The 21,682-nt window shown below is 40.4% G+C and overlaps 1 protein-coding gene and 1 non-coding gene across 2 annotated transcripts in view; both read right to left on the reverse strand.

Annotated features, from left to right (window-relative positions):
• Window positions 1-21,682, reverse strand: part of Skap1 (src kinase associated phosphoprotein 1) — a 270,445-nt gene that overhangs the window by 62,901 nt on the left and 185,862 nt on the right. The gene's annotated exons all lie outside the window — the stretch shown is intronic.
• Trnae-cuc (transfer RNA glutamic acid (anticodon CUC)) lies at window positions 14,103-14,174 on the reverse strand. Its single transcript has one exon. It is a non-coding gene; the product is annotated as a tRNA-Glu (tRNA).

A 21,682-nucleotide genomic window follows, 5' to 3' on the forward strand; every position in this document is an offset into this window, starting at 1 on the left:
GTTTCTGCATCGTGGGGAAAAGTAGGTCATATACAAAGAAATAAGAACCAGAATGGCAACCAACTTCTCCATAGCAATGCTGGAAGCTAATGAAGACAAACTTTCCAAAGTCTGAGGCAAAATGATTTCCACTAGCATCCTTACACCCAAACTACCAGTCAACTGTAATGGTAGAATAAAGAAGTTATTAGACATGGAAAGCCTCAAGAATTGGAACTTCCAGGCAGCCTTTCTCAGGATGCCACCAAAATATCAGCTCCACTAAAATGAGAAAGTCCACTAAGAAAGGTGACCGTGGATGGATCCCAAAGGTGGGACTCTGGACAAAGTAAAGTGATAAAGAGAAATGCTTCAAGAACATAATGGAACTGATGGATCAGCTGATGTGTTTGACCATGAGAAAAACAGTAATCAGAAGAATCTTACAATTCTGCTACAAAGTTTGGGAAGATTTAGAAATGGTGATTAGGAAAACTAATCACATGAAAAAGTCAAGGCATTTGCCAACTCCAGGAAAGGCAAGACAAAGTTCGATTATACAACATCATGAGAGGTGACAGTAAATGATATTTACATAGTTAAAATAATGTATGTGTTGAATACTGATCAACTAAAAATTATTATATAATCCCATGGGGGAAGATAAAGAGGAGAAGTGAAGGTTGGGTAGGGATAGGAGTGTTAATTCTTCTTCTGTATAATGGGAAATCAACAGAAGTCTGAAATTGACACATTAAAAACAACTGCATAGTCATATTACTTAGAAATATAGAAGGTACATACTAGGATAGATAAAAGAATTGAAACAAGAATTGAAAGTGATCTCCTGTGGAGAGCAGAACTCCAAGTTTGGGAGGAAGTGGCAGCTTGTGTTACTATTTGATTTTTTTTTTAAACCGTGCACCTATATGTTTTTATAAAAATAAAAGTAATTAGCAAATGGAAAAGTAGATTTACAACAATTTTATAGCAAAGCTACATGTCTCCATACTTACATGATGATGTCCATTCTGAATGGTAGATGATAGAAAAGTCCTAAGCTTAGTACGTAGCAAAGAAATTCAGAAAAGAAAGAAGAAATCAGTGTAGAATAAAGAGAAACAATTTTGTTTAATACACACAAAGACCTATTTGAATTAGATATCATTTTAGGACTACTGTAATAATCTGTAGTCTTTATGCAATTTTAAGACTCATTTGCAGTTCTAATATCATACTTTGTACCATAGGTCTAATTTGCCTAGGCTCTTCCTACATTGCAAGGGACCCACAAAAACAGGAGGTCTCTTTCCACTGGAGAACTACTTTATTTCACAAGTAATAAAAGGTATGGAATCCCATTACAAAATTTGAGGCCAGATGCCCAGGGTATAAAGTTGGGTTGCATCTTAGAGAATATGATGGTATCACTGAGTGACCAGAATTGGATAACGCATCTGTGGATCAAATCAAATCAAAGAAAATTTATTTGGAACATCCCACGTGGGAGGTGTTGTGCCAGAGAGCACAGAGTTCCTACATGTCCTAGAAGGACAACTTCGGATCAGAACAGAGAGAGCACAGACATGGCCTTAATTTATAGGACTGGAGAGGCGTGGGGCCGTAAAACAAGACACCTGTTGTCCTGCATTTATGTTAAAGGTTTCACCTTTTAAAAAATAATCAGAAACACATAATCATTATTCTTGACATAAATTACACTTTGGATTGGGGGTGGAAATCATGTTTTAAGAATAGGAAGGGAAGGAAAAATAAAACCAACTGCATGTAATTTTTCAAGTGGAAACAACAGCAATATGAAGATATATGGGTGTCAGACCCACTGGCAGAGGAAGGAGGCTGTGCTCTCTTACTTCTTACAGTGTCACTCCTGTGACCTCTACCATTTGAAATGCTTTGATTCCACCTTGCCCAAGGGACCTGTGAGCACCAGGGAAAGGGATGAAGGATGCCTATGCCTGACCTCACCTTTACATTGTCTAACGACTGAAGGTATAAATCAGCTTTCCCCTTGAAGACCCAAGTGTCAGGAGCTCATGTGAAATGCTGGAAATATTAAATGATGTCCCTGAGGGCTTTATTGTTACTCAGTTTTCTCCTGTAACTGGGAGAGCTGTTCACATGAAGGATACTTTCCCCCAGGACCTCAATTTGTATATAAAATGAAGTATGAAACTCCAACAACTTCTTGCCACTTTGGAAAGAAAATAAACAATTAGTGGAGACTGCACTTTGTGCCCACTCTCCTGTTTAGATTTCATTTATCTCTCTGCCTGGAGAACGGTTCACACCAACAAAGGTGTGAGGATGCTCTCATTACAAATCCTGATTTCCAGGGCAATTCATCTGTGCTGGTTAAAATGGAATGAAACAAAAAGTCAAAGCAAAAAAAAATTCCTTAGACAATTCAACGGGTTTTGGCAATGGGCGTAAGCAAAAGCTGTTCCTTTTATCAGCAGAGGAAGTGTGTTAATAATTGGAGTTGAGGGGCCAGTGCCTGGATGCAGGTTTCCTCATCTAGCTCATCACTGTGGTCTTGGGATCACCTTTTCATCTCCCTTCCAGATTCTCTTGGCAGAATTTTAAAAATCTTAAATATCTGAATACTCCTTGATTTGCTAATCCTCACCACTACTTCTGTACTAAGAATAGTTTTCTATAATAAGAACAATGATCATCTTCCTCTTGATGAATAGATTAAAGTACCTTGCGCGAGTCTCCCTGTTAGTAAGTGGACGAGTAAGGAATTCTCATGCCAATTCTTTGCATTAATCTCTCCACATTTCTCAATCTTTCTCCCTTCTCTTGTCATCAGATTTGAAGTACTGCTACACAAAGAATATAATCTCTATTACAGAAAATTACTGTACATTGATATAGACCTTTAAGGGTTTTAGAGCAATTTCAAACCTCTTATTTAATTTGATTTTTATAATAGCTCTATGAGGCAAGTATTTACGGAATCTGGAAGGGGAGAATAGAAGTAAAAAGAAGGTGCTTACACAGTTAAAAAGAAAAGGCAGTGAAATATTAAGGATTACCTAAGACATCATGGAATCTTAATTACCCCAGGTTTTTAAAAGATGGCCAGATGTATGAAAATATTGATTAGCTTGCGCTGTTCTGTGCTGTAATAGGGGATTGATTACTAAATGACCCTCTGCTCTGTGTTCTAAGATCACATTCCAGGTACAAAAAGACAGAATGGTGTGACATTCTCTCGTGATGTGTGCCGTCCTGCCATTCATCTGTGCCTGAAGTAGTGATGAAGGACACCACTTTCCTCAGGCAAGAGAAAGTATGGGACACTCAGGGAGATTCCAAACAGCAGATGAAGGAAAATGAAGAGATAGGTCCTTTTTTTTCCTCCTAGAAGTAAAACACCTTCTGAAACAGGCCCAGTAGTTTTGTTTTTGTTGTTTTTGGTGCCACTTAAATGGGAAATGGAAAAGGGGCCCTCATCCCAAATACCTTCTCAACTGACTTCCTTAATTCCTGAAATTCCACCATTAGGAGCCCATTGTCTTAGGTGAAACCGTGATTCCCTCTTGACCATGAATGCTCTGGGAGAGGCAGCACACCAGCGAGACATTCTCATTCACACTGTGGTAAAAATGGGCACATCACTGATCACTGGGAGAGGGAGGCACAGACTCTGGCTGTCTAGGCACCATGCAGTAGACCACAGAGCAGAGATAACTGGTGGCAGCATGTTGCAGTGACTCATCCAGGAGGTGTGTACGGTGGTAGTACCGAATTGAGCCATGATCAGTCATCGACACCTTAGAGTAGAGGTTCTTTTTCTTTTTTAAATAAGGGTGATAATCAGAGTTCACTATTTAGTGGTCGTGGTGCTGGGAAGCAAACTCAGGGCTTGTACATGGTAGACAAGCCCTCTACCACTGAGCCACACCTCCAGCTCCAGAGCAGTGGTTCTTAACTGACTGCACATCTGAATTGCCTGCCAACCTTTTAAATAGTGTGGACACCTGAATCAGGATCATCTGGGGATGGGGTTGGGGCATGCTTATTTTTTCGACGTTCTGGAGGTGGTTCCGATGCCCATCTAGGGCTGAGAGCCATAGCCTCAGAGTGAATTTGTATGTTTGGTCCTTGTCAATATGATGGCTTGCTGGTGGACCTTGGTGAGGTGGGACCAGGGGATCCCCAAGTGAGGGACCCTACACATCACAACTTTGACAAACTACCCAGAACTACTATTATTGAGATTTGAAGACACAAAATCCATCTATGAAAGTTAGGGCTTCGGCATAACATCCATTTAAAATATTTCAGGGAAATCATCATCTATGCTCCTGTAACTGGCTTATTCCATACTTTCACATGACTGAAGAAACCACTAGCTATTGTTTCATTACTGTAGTATCTTTCCCTATCCCCTTCTAGACTCTTTTCTGTCTTACTTACTCAGTAGCTTGACCTTGGTTATCCTCATGGTATATCTATCAGTATTAGACCAATGTAATAGAAAACTCCAAATAACAGAAGTCTTAACAAAACAGATGACAATTTCTCTCCCAAGGGTGAAGAGACTGGAGGAGGCAGATGGGGATGGGGGGATTCGGGCTCATTCTGTCTCATCTCCACCATCTTTGTAAAGTGCATGATTTCTTCTTCACGATTCAAGCTGGCTCCAGAGCCAGTCAGTAGGAAGAAGGAAAGGGACAATATGGAAAGCATCAACCACCCTATACCTGCTTAAGGACACTTGTGTGTGACCCTAGATGTTAATACATTGCTTCTATAGGCCACTGGCTAGAACTTAAGTCACATGGTTGAATCTAGTTGCCAGGAAGGTAGGAAGTAGGGCCACCACAAGCCCTTCTAAAAGTGAGAAAGAAGGGGAGAATGGATAGAGGAGGCTAGTTAGCAGTTCCACCCACACCAACACACAGCTAAATATGTATTGGCAGTCACCTTATGAACCTAGAATTTCCCACCGGAAAGGAAGCAAATGAGTGTGGGAAGAGAAGCCTGGTTAATTCCAGGTGCTGGGTAATTCATGGTGATTAGAGGAAAGTGTTTCCCACTAATGAAGAGTGAGAATTGGTTGAAAGTAGTTATCTGTGGCCTGAGAGTCATAACAAAGGCCTCAAATAAATGAAGTGTTGGTTTTGCTTTTGAAAGGATACGTTTCCTCTTGGAATTATGTGATTCGAAAGTCCAACTCTGGCCTAAGGAAGGGCTAGGATGCAAGCCTTCTTGCCTGAGTCCCTGGAGTCGCCTTCTATAATACTGTCAGGAGCAGGACGATGTATGAGATCACAGCATTGTGCCTTGGCTGCTGGTGCTCACAGTGCCAACTAGGAGAGATGCTGTTACCAATTTCACATACAAACTCTGCTTTGATTGGCATAAACAAAGATCCTCATCAAAGGAAGGTTGTACTTTCCCCTAACTCTAGGACTCCAAGTGATACTCCAGATAATGTCAGTGCCAATGACAGATCTTAGGATATAACCAGAACAATGCTGTCCTATAAATATGGGATCTTAAATACAAGAAATCTGTTCAACTCCGTGGCTGTGTTTGGACTGCTTCACTGACTAGGATAGTTTTAAAAAGTAAAACACTGCTTCATTTCCCATCCTATCCCTAAATCATTCAGTAAACTTACTTCTTTTCTTTGTATTTCTCATTTGTCCAGTTGATTAAGTGGTATGGCCAATAAGCTCAGTTGGATAGGTCACTGTGCTAATGAGACCAAGGTCACAGGTTTCATCTCTGGAAAGGCCAGTTGGTATGCAGGGTACAATTCTGTTCTGTGTCCAGTTGACTATTTTTCTACCCCTGACTATTCTGAAATGCTTCTCAAAAAAGACGGCTGAGTAGGAAAAGAGTGGGTATCTCAGCAAAATTAAGCTGTACTGTTAAGAAAATCTTGCAAATGTCCTTGTAGAGAGTTGTCGGGGCAGAAGTATCTCTATACAAAGAACTCTAAGTAGTTTGGATATGAGAGGATCTCTCCAACCATGAGCTGCCATACTTCCAGGAGATTGATTTAGCATCTTGGAGATCAAACTGCCACACGAGGAATGGAAAAGACAGAGTGGCCAGAACAACGGTCGTACTCACAGGATGAGGTTCAAGGCTTTTCATTTCCTGCTCATGCTTGATCTGAGTCACCACTTTCTGTCTCCTCCTTCCAACCTCACCTCAGTGTTTTCCACCCCGCAGGTGAGCAGTCATGATGTCATTGGGGGAAATCATTTCCAAGCCAGAAAATGAAATCTGCCACCGTGTTTACTTGTTTTAGACTAGAAATGTCATTTCTCACCATGGAGGAAGACTTTTTTCCCTCTTATCAAAAATCTATCAATCTGTCCACACAACCTGGAGAACATATGTGTTTTCGATCCCTCTGAACAAACGTGGCTCAGCACCTGTACAGTACTCAAGGGTGGCCAGCCCTCATCCCGACTCAGAGCCGGCTGCTGCTCTTGGAGAGAGAAAGTAAAAATGATTGATTCAACATCTTAATTAAGATAAACAAACAAAGAGGAACATCAAATAATGGTCCTGACAGTTTGAAACAAACTGAAAGTACAGCTTAGCATTTCATAAAAGAAAAAAAGTGTTTGATGTGAGGATGGCAGTTTAATAATAATTTGTAAATATCACTGGCTGGGTATTGTAGCTAATCCAAATATTTTCATTTCTCATCATAAGTCACCCTCTGCTGATGGCTTGTCCTCTTCAACTTACAGTTTTTGCCCTGGAGCCTTGACAGAGCTGGAGAGGACAGGAAGAAAAGGCTCACAGGTTCTCTGTGGAATGTCAACTTCCTATATACGTTCTGATTCCAAATATTCACCAGAAAATACTACTGACCAACTCAAAGGATTTATTGCCCGTTACTTCACCTCCCCTAAAAACCATCAAACTTTAATTATTACAGCTTTCCATTAGTTTGTTTTCTTAATTAAGAGAATCTGAGCTTTTTCTTGGTTCCTAAATTGTAGAGAAATGAGGAAATGGAACACTTACACCATCATGTCCCTACAATAATGTTTTTATATCTTGATAGTCAGCTACAGATCTGTATCTAAAATGTGCATTATTGCCTTACTGCGCCACAAAGAAGAATAGTGGGGGCAAGGGTATTCTTGTTAATGCCTGTATCTAAACTACCCTAGTGTGGGTGTAGATAAGCAGGAAGTTGTGATAGCAATTATAAAGTTGAATGTGGGAACCTCTGTATTGGCCAGAACATGGTGTTTTTGCTCTTGTGAAAAATATTAAGGGAAATAATAGGCAATTTTACTAATTTATTTGGAATTCTTAATGGTGCAAGCTGGAAAGTTGCATCTGCGAAACTGGAGCTGAAGAAACACTGTTGGGCAGACAGAGGCTTTGGGCTTTTAAAAAAGGTATGTGACAGGGGAAGGGGAAGAGGGAGGACGAAGGCTAGCAGATCGGCCTGCAGCTGGATATGCCTCTGGATTCAGGCCATGCCCATTTTCTCCTGGCCTTTCCATTCTTAACATCAGACATGTTTTTATTGCTCTTGGATGATACCAAGCCCAGGTCGGAGACCACACTGGGTGGGCATGACAGGCAGGGGCCCAGACAGAAGCTGCAGTTCTGAGATTTCTCCACAGGGAAGCAGTATGAGATCAGGGTTTAGATAGAGGCAGCCCCAGCTCCACCAAATTTCCCTGGTCTGATTTGAGGCAGTTCTTCCCTTCCCCGGTGTAAGATGAGACCCATAAGGTAAGACCACCTCTCCTAGGTAGCTCTGTCCCTCCTCACTTGAGCCCGTGGCTCCCAGCACAGGGTTTTGTCTATTTCATCTCTGACCTGTGCATTTCTGAATGATGCCATAAGGACTCAGGAACCCCTTTGTGAAATCACCTCGCTTTGAGCTGGGGGCCTGGTGCCGTTACCACAGCAGAAACCTGCAGAGGGAAGCTTAGCAACACATCAGGCATTGTGCTATTCTTGGCGGTATGGACTCTGGCAATCTCTTAGTGGTTGGGGGACCTCTGATATGTCCAGCTTAGGTACTCGGAAGGAAACAGTGCCAGTAACAACTTGATTTTGTTTGAGTTATAGGAAGCAATACAATGGATGGACAAAACTTCAAAGAGGGGACTTAGACTCTTGACAACAGCCCATTGATATAGTATGTGATAACATAAATGATAAGCCACTGTGTATCATCTTACTTATAAAACAGATATAAAACAGAAATAACATATGACACCTTCTTTCTTTCTTTCTTTCTTTCTTTCTTTCTTTCTTTTTTTTTTTTTTTTTTTTTTGTGGTGCTGGGGATTGAACCCAGGGCCTTGTGCATGGGAGGCAAGCACTTTACCAACTGAGCTATATCCCCAGCCCCATATAACACTTTCTGACAATTCTTTTTGATAAATATTTTTAGTAGTGGATGGACACAATACCTTTATTTTGTTTATTAAGTTTTCTTTATGTGGTGCAGAGGATCGAATCCAGTGCCTCATACAAGTTAGGTGAACGCTCTACCACTGAGCCACAACCCCAGTCCCTGATAATTCTTAAGAACTCTGGATCCTACGTGGACTTTGTACAACATACTCAATACTGCAAATGTTCTTTTTTCTAAAAAGACAAACAAAAAGTACATATATATATCATGTAAAATGTCAAGTTTTAAAATATATGAATTTTTTTAAAACATTGCTTTTTTTCTGTGCTGGGGACTGAACTCAGGCCTCATGCACATTAGCAAAATGAATATTTTCTTTTATTAGACATTCTATAAAATATATTCTAGGTAGTTGACATGAAAATATTACATGTAGTAGATTAAAATCTAAGAAATTAAAATTCTGAAAATTCTAAAACATTAAACAGAAAATCTATTTTCAGCATTTCATGTACTAAAAATGGAAAGGAGTGGGTATAAGAAAGAACTGAGGTCTGGGTTTCCTAAAATATATCTCAGGTAACCTCTTATCTCATATTTTATTATTTTTTGGAAATATTTCAGCACTGATGTGTTTTTCAGCACAACTTTGAGAGAGGTGTGTGGTATTGACTTCTTCATACTGATCTCATTTTTTTTTTCTTAATAGCCTCTACAAACCACTTCCAGATTCCCTACCTCAGTTTCATTTCATTCTAGGAGTTCATTTTGGTTTCATCCATTCTAGGAATACTCAGTGGAAAAGGAAACAAAAAGAACCCAGGTGTGGTAGTACATGCCTGTAATCCCAGCTACTCAGGAGGCTGAGGCAGAAGGATTGCAAGTTTGAGGTCAGCCTCAGCAATTTAGTGAGGCCTTAAGCAACTTAGCAAGATGCTGTTTCAAAATAAAAAAAATAAAATAAAAAGGGCTGCAGAGTGTAGTTCAGGAGTAGAGTGCTCACCTTGTATGTTCAAGGTCGTGGGCCTATCCCAGTGTGGAAGGGGAAAAAAAAAGAAAGAAAGTAAAAAGAAACAACAGAGTGAGACCTGCCCGATCGGGAGTCTCTTTGGTGACTGTCTCCAGACAGGATGATGCAGAGATGCATGGAAAAGGAGTTTCCAAATTGATTTCTAGTAGGGCTGCTCTCAGATGGGATCAGCTGCAATAGTGTTAGGTGAAAATAGCCAACGCCAGCTTCACCCCTCTGGAGCAAAAACTGGGCTAGAGAACTGGAACCCATAGAACCAAAACAAAGAATGCAAATAAAATATTGATAATTTTTCCTATATTCCATCTCCAAAAGACAAGTAAATCAGCTAGCAGTAGGAAGAATGCTACCCTCATAATATCAGGCTATTTTAATCTTTCATAAAATACAACGGTGGGCAGCCTTCGATATAGACTCCAGGAGTCCTCTTCTGATCTAATTCAACCAGGAATTTTCAGTAGTGTTAGGTGGTGCTATGTCCAAATGAGCTTCAATGCCAACATTAGATGATATCGTAGGATCTGTCTCACTCATGATTTTGTGTCTGTTTAGAAGAGGTTAGGTAAAGGTAAGAAGGAGACAGAGTCCCTCGAAACATCTCTTACTAAAGGGAAACTTGTTAAAGAAAAGATTTTAACAGCTCAAACTACCTTTGAGGCCAATAAGGGCACCAAAACGGATTATTAGACCGTGATCTGAGGTTAGAAAAAGGACGCCAGCGCTGACTGATTGGAAAGCTATTGGAAATAAATAAAAAGGGTACATTATGTGAAACAGAGGGTCACAGCGCTGGAGCATCCTGAAAAGCCATAGGTGTGCTGGTTACATTTATCACAACATTCATGAATGCTTTGTGTATGGCTTGGGTTTGTAGGTCTTTTGTATGAGATATTTTTAGATAAACTGATTTCGCAAGAAGGAGGAAGGTGATAAGTGTCACATTGTGTTAATACTCCAGCTTGACACCTTTGGGATCAAATTTGGTGCAGGGCACAAGTGAAATGAGTTTGGTGGCCTCCAGCTAGGCTAACACCGATATGTATCCTTAAACAAAATCACAAATCATTGGCTGGCAGCTGGGATCAGAGACCTGGAGCTGAGACAGCAGGAGTGTCACAGGCCAGAAGCAAGACTAGTTGGCAGAGCTTTGTTGGGGAACCAGTCATTATCTCTGGGTCTCCTGCCTGGGTTCAGTTTGTGCCACCAACAGTCCTTCACATCCATAAACGCTAATATTCACACTGGTTTTACAACTGCTCTTTGCCTGCCAAATCCAACATCAATATTCCCAACAGCATTTTATGAAACCTTTAGTTATCAAAGTCCACATCATTCAGTCAATTCTAATGATAGTAATTTCATACACACTGTGGAAAAGGAGTCCTATTTTTAGAATGTAAATGGGTTTAGCAAAATAATGAAATTTGTTCCAGTGAATTCTAAATCTAAACACTGCTTGCTTTCTCTCCAATTCAGTGAAGGGCTTCTGTGCTTGTTGGATGAAAACATGGAGAATTAGAAAACAATGACTGTGTGAATGACATTTACAGAGATCTCATACTGAAAAGGGCACATTTTATTGTGACTCTGTGTCAAAAGTGTAGTTTCATCAGAGGACAGGAGGCAAAAGAAACAGGCAATCAATACTTGGGCCTCTGATATCTGAACTGAGAAAGAAAATCATTATCCTGTTACTTTTATCGTGGCACAATGCTTGAAATACTGCACCTTTTTTCCATAATAATCCAATATTAGGGGGGGTTGCAAGTTGAAAAAAAAACCCTTATAAGGGGTGAAATCAGAACATAAAGCAGAAAGGAATGCACACACAACATTTTAGAGTGAGAACAGGGAGAAAGGCAGATTGGGAAAGAGAAAAGTTAACCTTTTAAAAAATACATAACAATCCAATTTCCTATTAGTATTTATCTAATAACACATGTTTAATTTCTGGGTCTCTAAAATCATTAGTCAAGAGTTCCTTGTTTTCAGTTTTTAAGCAAAACACAAATTTCCAATAGAAAGGGGTCCTCTCAATAGGAATGAGGTTATTTGAGCAGCATATGCACCTCTATCTTTATTAAAAAAAAAAAAAAAAGTTCCATCGTTAAGAAACTAAACCAGACATTTGATTTTAAAAGTCAGCTGTACTATTCACTTCTCACTGGCAAACAAACAAACAAACAAACGAGCCCTGGTCACTGAACTTAGATTTCTTGCAGACAAGAGAAGAATTATCATCATTCACAAGCCTTTTTGAAATTCTTACATGCCCAGCTTCAAGTACAGTACTGGTTCAGCCTGCTTCTAATCAGACTGGTTTTGATTAGGATTTTCAAAACACTTCAAGGCAATTAACCCTCCCCCTCTAGATTTCTGCTTCCAGTTTAAAACTGTATCTGACTATATATTATAGAGAATGGGATCACAACAGTCACATGGGTTTTGCAAAAACAGGTAAGTGTCTCTTCAACCTGACTTTCACACTTTCAAGGGTTGGTATCATAGCCCAGTTATTTCAATTCTGCTTTTTCTCTCTTTTAGAGTTATTATTGATGAGATTAGCATTATATAGTCATAAAGTCATGACCTGCTTTTCTAGGCTGTCTGCTACAGCCCCACGGAGAGCTAAGTGGGTCCTTAATGAACAAGGAAAGGTTATCTGGCTGCACGCGGTGTCTCAGTCTGCTCTGGCTAGAATCTACAGCAGCCACAGATAACAGTTCAAAGTCATGCAAATGAGGGCTGTGGCTACCACCCTGCTCCTCACACAGCGGATGTCCCTGTGATCTACTGGCACAACAGCAGTAGGAAAAGAAAGATGTTCTCAGAGACCTAATCCATCTGGGCAGCTGGTTTATTTCAGCTGAAGAAACCACTACAGTCAACCATCAGAATTGCTAAAATTAAGAAAAACTGACAATATCAAGTATTGGTGAGGATGGGGAGCAAATAGGATTTTTATACACACTGTTGTTGGGAGTGTAAATTGGTAGAAACCCCATGGCAAACTACTCGGCAGAATCTACCAAAGCTGAACATGCACGAACCCTCTGACCCAAGGATTCCTCTCCTGGGTAAATAACCAACAGATGTGTCAGTGTAATGTAAACCAAAAGACAAGGTAGGAGTGTTTGCAGCAATACTGTAGAAACAACCCAAATGTTTGTCAAGGTTGAAGTGAAATAAAATGAAAAAATGAAATAGTAGGTAGTCATGAGAACAAAGGAACTGCTTCTACATGCAGAAACATGGATGAGTCTGTAAGTATACAGTGCTGAATGAAAGAATCTAGATCAATGTGCTTCTTCTCAGATGAAGTTCAAGTGTAAACAAAATTAATCTGATTACAGAAGTCAGAACAGTAGTTACTTGAGACAGAATAATTGGGAAGGAGGACCCAGAGAAGCTTCTGGGCTGCTGGAAATACTGTACATCTTGGTTTGGGAAGGGATTACATGTGTTCACGTTGTTAAAAAACAAACAAACAACAAACTAACAGAGCTCTATGTTATAATTTGTGCATTTTTCTGTATATACAACATACTGCAATAAAAAAGAATTTTAGATATCTAATTTGTTACTAATTAGTGCCTTTGTCAACTTCTGGAATACAAGGAAATAAAGGAAGAACAACTAAGGCAGTTTCTCCTTGAGTGAATTTTATTACAGAATTATATTTAAAGAATTCCAGCCAGGGTAGTGGTACATACCTATAATTCCAGAGAGTCAGGAGACTGAGACAGGAGGATTGGGAGTCTGAGGCCAGCCTCAGCAACTTAGGAGGTCTTAAGCAACTTGACAAGATTCTGTCTCAAAATAAAAAATAAAAAGGCCTGGGGATGTGACTCAGTAAGCACCCCTGGGTTCAATCCTCAGTACAAAAAATAAAATAAAGTAAAGTTCCAGAGAAATGACATAGGTGTGATTCGAAGAATTTGTTCCTTAGCTTGGAGCTCAAAATACTAAATGGCAATTTGGCTTCAACCTTCAGGTATGGTATAGTACATTGTATCAAAGATCTTACAGACTGCTAACCAGTTATTATGTGTGCACAAAAAGAAGAAACTGCCTTAAATTAAAACAAACTATTTTAGCTGAATGTTAGGAGGAATTCTGGAGTAGAAAGTTAAATAATTGTGGCATTGAAGTGGTTAGATATCTTTAAGAAAAAAATAAATAAAAAGAAAACCAGCTGGCAGGTGGACTGATCCACAAGATCCCTTGAGATCTCTTTCAGTGTTATTCTTCAGGTCAATAGTGGGATGAGGAATAGTTTTTAAATCTGTCCTTTACAGAGAGCACTGGAAACTTAGGGCCCTTGCCCCAAGCTCAGTGATCAACATCAAAATATCCCTAATTCAGTTTCTCTTTCTAGAAATTTCTGTTGCCTGCCTGCTCCTCCTGGTGATGAAAGAAAGAGGAAGTCCAACTGGTTAATGCCCAAATTGTAGTGATTCAATGATCACATATGGTATGTAAATATAAAGAATTAAAAAAAAAATGGCACTGGGGATTGAACTCAGGGTTTCTTTGCCACTGAGCTACATCTCCAGTGCCTTTAAAAAAAATATTTTGAGACAGGGTCTCATTAAGTTGCCCACGTTGTTCTGGAACCTGCGGTTCTTCTGCCTCAACCTCCTGAGCAGCTGGCATTACAGGCATGTGCCACCATGCTCAGCTAAGGATTTTTTTTTTTCCCTCTTGGGGCTGGGGATTGAACCCAGGGCCTTGTGCTTGAGAGGCAAGCACTCTACCCACTGAGTTACATCCCCAGCCCAAGGATTTTTATTATAATAAATCTAACTGCAACATGGATGGTGCCAGAAATGTCTATTTAAATGGTAACTTGGAACACTTAACACTGACTCAGAAATTAAGTTGCTGCCATCATCCACAGGCTTTTAGAAGTAGAGGGAATCACAAAAGAGCCCTTGGGGAACTAAACTGAACTCAAAGGAGCTGGGACTGGAGTAAACCCTTTGCAAATAGGAGAAAGAGTTTTTTTAAAATATAAATGATAGAAAAGAGATGATAGAAAACTATAGAAATTTTCTACCCATCGATCACTCTTCCTCCATACTCTTCAACTCTGTCTTTAAGAAAAACCATATTTAAGAGATGAAATTGAATTGCCTTGGGTTTTTTTTTTGTTTTTGTAGTTGAGATATGTACTTAGGTGAAATAGGAGACACATATAGAAGAATACTTTTAATGCTTCCTAAAATACCTTCTTGAAAGGTGCATGATTTGAAGTCAAGCCCTTCAGTGTTAAAGTGCTACGAGATTTTTAGCCCAGTTCCCATGTGGTTTTTGAGATATTGGCATTCTAAAAAGTGCTGATTCTTGCTTGGTAAATGGAAACTGAGTTATAGCAACTAAGGTCTGAGGTCTCAGAAGTAGATTTATGCTACATAAAGACCTATGTAAGAAAAAAATAATTACATGGAAATTTAAAGCCTTTCCGATGGCAGGTTTCTAACTTTTCTGGAGGGACTTTCTGAAACAACCGAGGCACCAGTGCTCAGTTATAGGTAACAGAGTAGTTCTCTGAATTACATGACCAATCCTTTGAATTCTGTCCTAACTAAATTCCCATAGTATATGCTACAATTATATACTGCAATTATATATATGGTATTGTCTTTTTTTTTTTTTTCTTTTTTGTACTGGGGATTGAACCCAGGGGCACTTAACCACTGAGCCACCCTCTAGACTGTTTATTTTTCAAAATTTTTAGATAGGGTCTCACTAAGTTGCATAGGACCTTGCTAAATTGCCGAGGCTGGCTTTGAACTTGCGATCCTCCTGCCTCAAGCCTCCCAAGCCACTGGGATTACAGGAGTGTGCCACGGAGCACCACTGGCATTGTCTTTTTGACTCATCTATGAGCTTCTGAAAACTGGAGCATGGAGCAAATGTCCCGTGTGCACGCATATCTTGACAGACCAGGTCACAGAACCACTAAGTCAATCTCAGTCCATAAATGCCTGGAAATTTCCACCAATCAAATCTAGAACAAGGCAATTTAACCAGTTTCTATGAGCTCTTAGTGACTCACAGTCAACAGTTTGCGTTTGGTTATTCTCATTCACTTGGAACTTTACTGCAGATTCCATGAGAGCTAGAACCGTGCTAGGTACTGAGAGGAAAAGCAGATGACCTTCAGCTGAACAGCTGTTAATCAACTATATAAGAAAGAATATGATTAGGTGCCAAAATAAACACCTGGATGGGCTAGGGTTGTGGCCCCAGGGGTAGAGCGCTTGCCTAGCATGTGTGAGGCACGGAGTTCGATTCTTAGCACCACATATAAATAAATGAATAAAATAAAGGTCCAACAACAACTAAAAATGTATATAAACATAATTAAAAAAAATAAACACCTGGAGCTCAGAGAAGGTAGTGTTCACAGACTGTGGAGAAAAGTTCCATAACTTAACTCTGAGAGATGGCTGAGAGGGGACAGGAAATGGGGGAATGAGCTTTCTAGACAAGCAACAGCACAAGGAAGGTTTCAGTGTCCACCTGAATATGGTGTGTCCCTGGACAATGGGAACGTGACAGAAGCCCAGAGCTTTTGCTGGATGTGCAGGTGGGCTTCTGTTCTAGGAAATAAACTTGACATTCCCAAAGACCTCAGAGGCCAATCTCAGATGTTCCCATAATCTAGTTTTTCTCTGTGTTACACAGAGTCATTGGAAGTTTTCACTCAGAAAATAATGGGATAAAACCAGTGTTTTTCTAGTGATGATATAAATATAGTTATTTTATAACTACTCTCCTGTTGACTGAGCTATTCTTTTTTTTCCAAATAAAACAATAATCCTTAACAAGTAAACTAGTTCTTGCCTTAGATTCTTTCTGGAATAAGGTAAAACATTTGGACCTAACTGATGAATAAAAATGTTTACTCAATTTAAAAAATTTCTCATAATCTTCTCTTAAACCTTGGGTTGTTTTTTGCTGCTTTTCTGTAGGTGGCAAAAATGAACAAACGATGAAAAAATATACCTAACATATATACATTTTCATTTAAATTTAATCTTTTAATTAAATTTTTTTATAGTTGTTGTTTGGTACCAGGGATTGAACTCAGGGGCACTCAATCACTGAGCCATGTCCCCAGCCCTATTTTGTATTTTATTTAGAGACAGGGTCTCACTGAATTGCTTAGCGCCTGGCTTCTTTCTAAGGCTGGCTTCAAACTCGTGATCCTCTTGTCTCAGTCTCCCAAGCTGCTGGGATTACAGGCGTGTGCTACCATGCTGGCTTAACTTAAAAATTTTGAAGACAGAGTCTCACTCTGTTGCCTAGGCTGGTCTCAAACTCTTGAGCTCAAGCAATACTCCTGTTCCAGCATTCCAAGTGGCTGGGACTACAGAAATGTGCCACTGTGCCCAATTTGAATGAATATATTAATGGGAATTTTTGTAGACCACTCATTATCATTAGTTCAGAGGCCTTTTTTTCGGGGGGGGGGAGGGGATCATTTCCTGGTTGAAAGTATTATATATTATATACATGTGATATGGCCATATTTTATTTTAGTAGAGTTGTTTATATAATGAAATTAAACATATTTAATGGGGTTTTGCCAAGTGTACTAGAATACATTTGAGAACCATTGCTTTTTATATAACCCTATTTGAATCTACTCAATCTCAACAGATTTGGAAAGAATTATAACTGTAGGGAAGAGGAATATATAATTTAATAGGGAAGAACAGTTCACAATGGCCTCTGGCTAATTCATGGTCAAGTGGAATAGTGCTCCTGTCCCTAATGCATACATGTAAATTCTTTATAGTAAAAATAAAACCGTGTATTTCAATATGCTTCCTCCCCCCAGTAATACCCAGTTAGAGATAAATGGGACTGAATGAGTTAATGACCCCACACATTGCACTCACAGAGGCTCTCTGTATTCCTGGCTCTTGGCACACACAGTAGGTGCTTAATAAACATTTTATAAATCGATGAATTGAAGACTGAATATACCAGGGAGCCAGAGACTTTAGGTCCCGTTATTGATTTTGCTGCACATTTATTTGTCAAGTAGATTTGGGCATATCGCCCCTCTGTGCTCATTTTTTTCCCTCTGTGAAATCAAGATGATAAAGCTTCTTTTATAGAAATATGGTGATGCTTGAGATACTGTGTGTGAAATGATTTGTACTCCTTGGAAGGGAGGAATCTTATAAATAGAAGGCATTGTTCAGGTTACCCACAGCATTCAAATTTAATTTGTACCACATGGAATATGTGGAAAGCCCATGAACTCAGTAATGAAAACTGTGAGCCCTGGATACCCATGGAAAAAAGCTTTTTTCTCCTTGCTTTTCTGGCTGCAAGAGAGTGACTGCTGTTTCCCTGGCCTGCCTGTTCTAACTATGATGCACTTATTTCCTCAGCTTCATCCTAGTCTCTCATTATGGACACTGAAATGAGCAGGTCCTTTAAATTGCAGAGGCTAGAAGGTACATACATCTGAAAGAGCGGTAATAGGGCCCTGGACTTAAGGAGGAAGAATTCAGAGAGATGGGTAAAGAGGACATGCGAGAAAAGACAGATCAATCCCGACGATTCATCATGCCAGGAGCTGTCCAAATAATCAAAGGTATCAGCCAGGGTGATGTATAGCTGATGTCACTTGGCGAGACCCTTAACAAGGCAGCTAGTACAACAGCTGCTGCTGGTCAGTGAGTATCACAGCACATGCCAGGCCAGGGCAGGGGGACACAGACCATCCATCACTGACCCAACCTAATGGCTAGGCTTATTAGTAAACATTCTCTGTGGCTGACAGCCTGTAATGGTACAGGATGTTCCCCGACTGTCCCCCAAATAAGCCGACCCACCTGACAGATGTGTGGAATCTCTGGTTTCTCTTTAGATTCTCTGAGTCAGTATAATTTATCCTATTTTTTTGATAGAGGCAAGAGTGGGTCTTCAGGAAGAGTAAGAGAGAGGGTTATGTATGAAGCCCCCATTTAGCAAATGCATTTGTAATCTACTTTTCCCCCAAGATGGTTTTTGTCTTCTTAACCGTAAATCAAAAAAGGGACAGTGTACATTGACATACGTGCATTATTCTATAGGCAGTACTGTAGGTGAGTTTCATCTATATCTCTCCCTACTATGGATCAGAAATTCCCAAAGTGGAAATAAAATCCACTCTCTGTACTAAAGATATCTAAGTCTACTTTAACTACATTATGTTCTTGGAGGGGATATCTTAATGGACTAAGCATGAGGTTTGAAATATCTAGACTTCCTGGAACCACAGGTTCAATTCCCAGCTGAATTGTCTCAGTCCTCCGGTCTTTCACTGGCAGATAAATTAAGATACTAAGAAGCTTACGGTGCATAGATCTCTGAGATGAGTTGCAGTAACTCAAAATCTCACCTATGTCTCTGAAGTGGACGTTAAACTCGATTCTGGCATTTTTGGCCTCCTTGAAAAATTCTGCATAATTTTCATGGTAAACCTCATGCTCATCATTCATAAGGGAATGAATAGCATTTTGGGGTGGGAGTGCGCCCTCCCCCAACTTTGTGGCATTCTTTAACACCTGGGGTTTGATATGGGCAGGTTGTTGCAATGCCACTTATCCCCCTGACTCCTTTTTCTCTGACAGGACTTGAGCTGTCTTGCCTGACCAATGCATCGTCCTCTTGTTCTGACCTTGGCTTGCCTCTCTGGTTTTGGCTATTGACCTTGTTGTGGATTCCAGCACAGACTAATTCTTGAAGCCCTACTTAATTTGGATTCTGCATTTTCCCCTACTCTGATTGTCCTGATCCTTCAAGTCTTGCTTCAGTTTCTGTGGATGGAGAGAGAACGCGGTGTCATGGAAGGAACCCTGGGAGAGAAGTTAAGATGGCTTCCAGCTGGATTGTTTCCTCAACTGCCCTTATTCATTCTTGCCTGTACGCAGGTCCTGCTCTGCCACAAGTGGTTGTGTAACGATGGGCAACTCAGTTGATTCATCTACGTTTGTTCAGCAGAATGAGTGGGCTGGGGCATCTGAGCAGATGGCTCCTTCCTAGGCCTTAGATTTCTGAATTCTTTTAAAAAAATAACTTAATTTATTTATTTTTATGTGGTGCTGAGGATCAAACCCAGAGCCTCACACGTACTAGGCAAGCACTCTACCACTGAGCCACAACCCCAGCCCCCCAGATCATTTTTAATGCCTACCTGGGGCCCTTGTTATTAGGACTTCAGCTCAATAGAGAAAGGAACTGGAAAATGTTTTGAAATCTAACTTTTATGCATCATCATAGCCACTAATCAATGCCAAGTGAACATTAACACTGTGTTGAGACTATGAGAATTTTATGGGATATAGAGTATTAACACTTTGAAAATTTATATGGACAGGAAACTCAAGAACATAGCCTCAAAGAGCAGCTCATTTTAATTTTAATTGGGGCATCTGGAAGAAATGTTTACTGGTCAGTAGAGAGTGCTGGTGACTCTACAGCCTGATGGTCTGCCCTGAATCCCGGTTCCACCACTTATGAGCTGAGAGGCTTGAGTCATGACTCAATTTCTCTGTGTCTCAGTTTTCTCATCTGCAAGATGGGGGTAGGGTAACATCTATTCTATACAGTTGTTATGAAGATAAAATGAGTTAGTGCTTGAATAGTGCTTAGAATTGTACCTGGCACACTGTAAGCACTACATAAATGCTGGTTAAACTAAGACAAAATATAGGAGCTATAAATTCCCTCATGCATTTGAAAATATGTTTCCATACTACATATCTTGATCATTAATGAGTAGCAGAGATACTATAACCCATATTTAATGCCTAGAATTATACTGTAGGTTTATGCATACAGAAACACTGATCTATTCAATACTGTTAAGATCGCAGGGAATATCTTTAGATGAGATGTATGTATGTGATGGGGACATGAAAGAGCTTTCTAACCTATCACAGAAGTCCAACCATCTTTAAACTACTTCTTAATTTTTTCACTGTGTATTGTGCCTAACTTAAGGATGTGATGCAGCACATCTGTGTTGTTAATAAAACGCCCATTGAGAGCACTGACACTTGAATAGCCCTAAATGTTTCCTGACATCTGGCCAGAGCTAATCATCGATGCTTCTATAGGCTGGTATCTGCTTTTGGAGCATGTCTTTCAGATACTGCAGGATCGTGTTAGATTCTCAGATTGTACCCAACACACAGCGAAGACAGGCGTAACGGAAGCCTTGAACTAGGTATTGTGCTAGCACTGGGGAAATGGCCTGGCAGGCTCTGATTGGGCTCCACTTAGGAACCAGTCATCTTCTAGGTGCTTCACATGCATCAACTCACTCGGGTCTCATAAAAATCCTGTGAGACCAGGTGCGGTGGCACACACCTGTAATCCTAGCAGCTGGGGAGGCTGAAGCAGGAGGACTGCAAGTTCAAAGCCAGTCTCAGCAACTTACCAAGGCCCTAAGCAAACTTAGTGAGACCCTGTCTCAAAATAAAATAGGAAAAAAGGCTGGGGATGTGTGGCTCAGTGGTTGAGCACCCGTGGGTTCAATTCCTGGTAACAACAAAACCCCTCCAAATAAACAAATAGAACTTCCCTGTGAGATAGGCACACTCCCATTTTATGGAGGAAGAAACTGAGGCAGAGAGAGAGAGAGATTAAGCAACTTGCCCAGTGAGTGACAGAACTCACAAATTTTTCAGCTTAGTGGTTGGAGTTTGAGACCAGGTCCCAGGCACAAGGTACCACAGATTTTTCTAGAGTGGAGGGACTCCTAATAAACTGCTGTGATCTGCTGGCCCAGGGCCCTCTACAAGCAGGTGGGGTAAGTGTGGGGGCCGGCAAGGAGAATCCTGCTGCTCAGCTTGAAGGAGGCTGGCATGCTTCTCCTAGTACTGCTTTCACGCCGGGGGCGTCTGTGTGTCCAGGAGCTGTGTTCCCATCTGAGTGTCCCCGTGGGCAAGGGCTGGATCTTTCTTTATGCCCAGCACCTCGCACAGTGTCTAGCACTTTGTAGGCACCAACGGTACCCTCCCCGATTAAACCGCCAGGAAGATGTTTTAACCTAAAGACTTTTCTTCAGATTAATGAAATCCAATAGCCACTCTTTCACCTCCGGGCTATTCCCAACCAAGCGCTAATGACCAAAGATCATTCCTCATCTTATGCTTGGATAGGAAACTCTGAGAAATGAGTCTTGGGCTTGGTCCAGTTTTAGTGGAAAGTGCACACGTCACAAAACTGAGTTTTAAAATTTGCCTTTTTGCTGACCGTCTCTGTGGGAA

Source organism: Sciurus carolinensis, chromosome 3 (genome assembly GCF_902686445.1).
Source record: "Sciurus carolinensis chromosome 3, mSciCar1.2, whole genome shotgun sequence".
Lineage (NCBI taxonomy): Eukaryota > Metazoa > Chordata > Mammalia > Rodentia > Sciuridae > Sciurus > Sciurus carolinensis.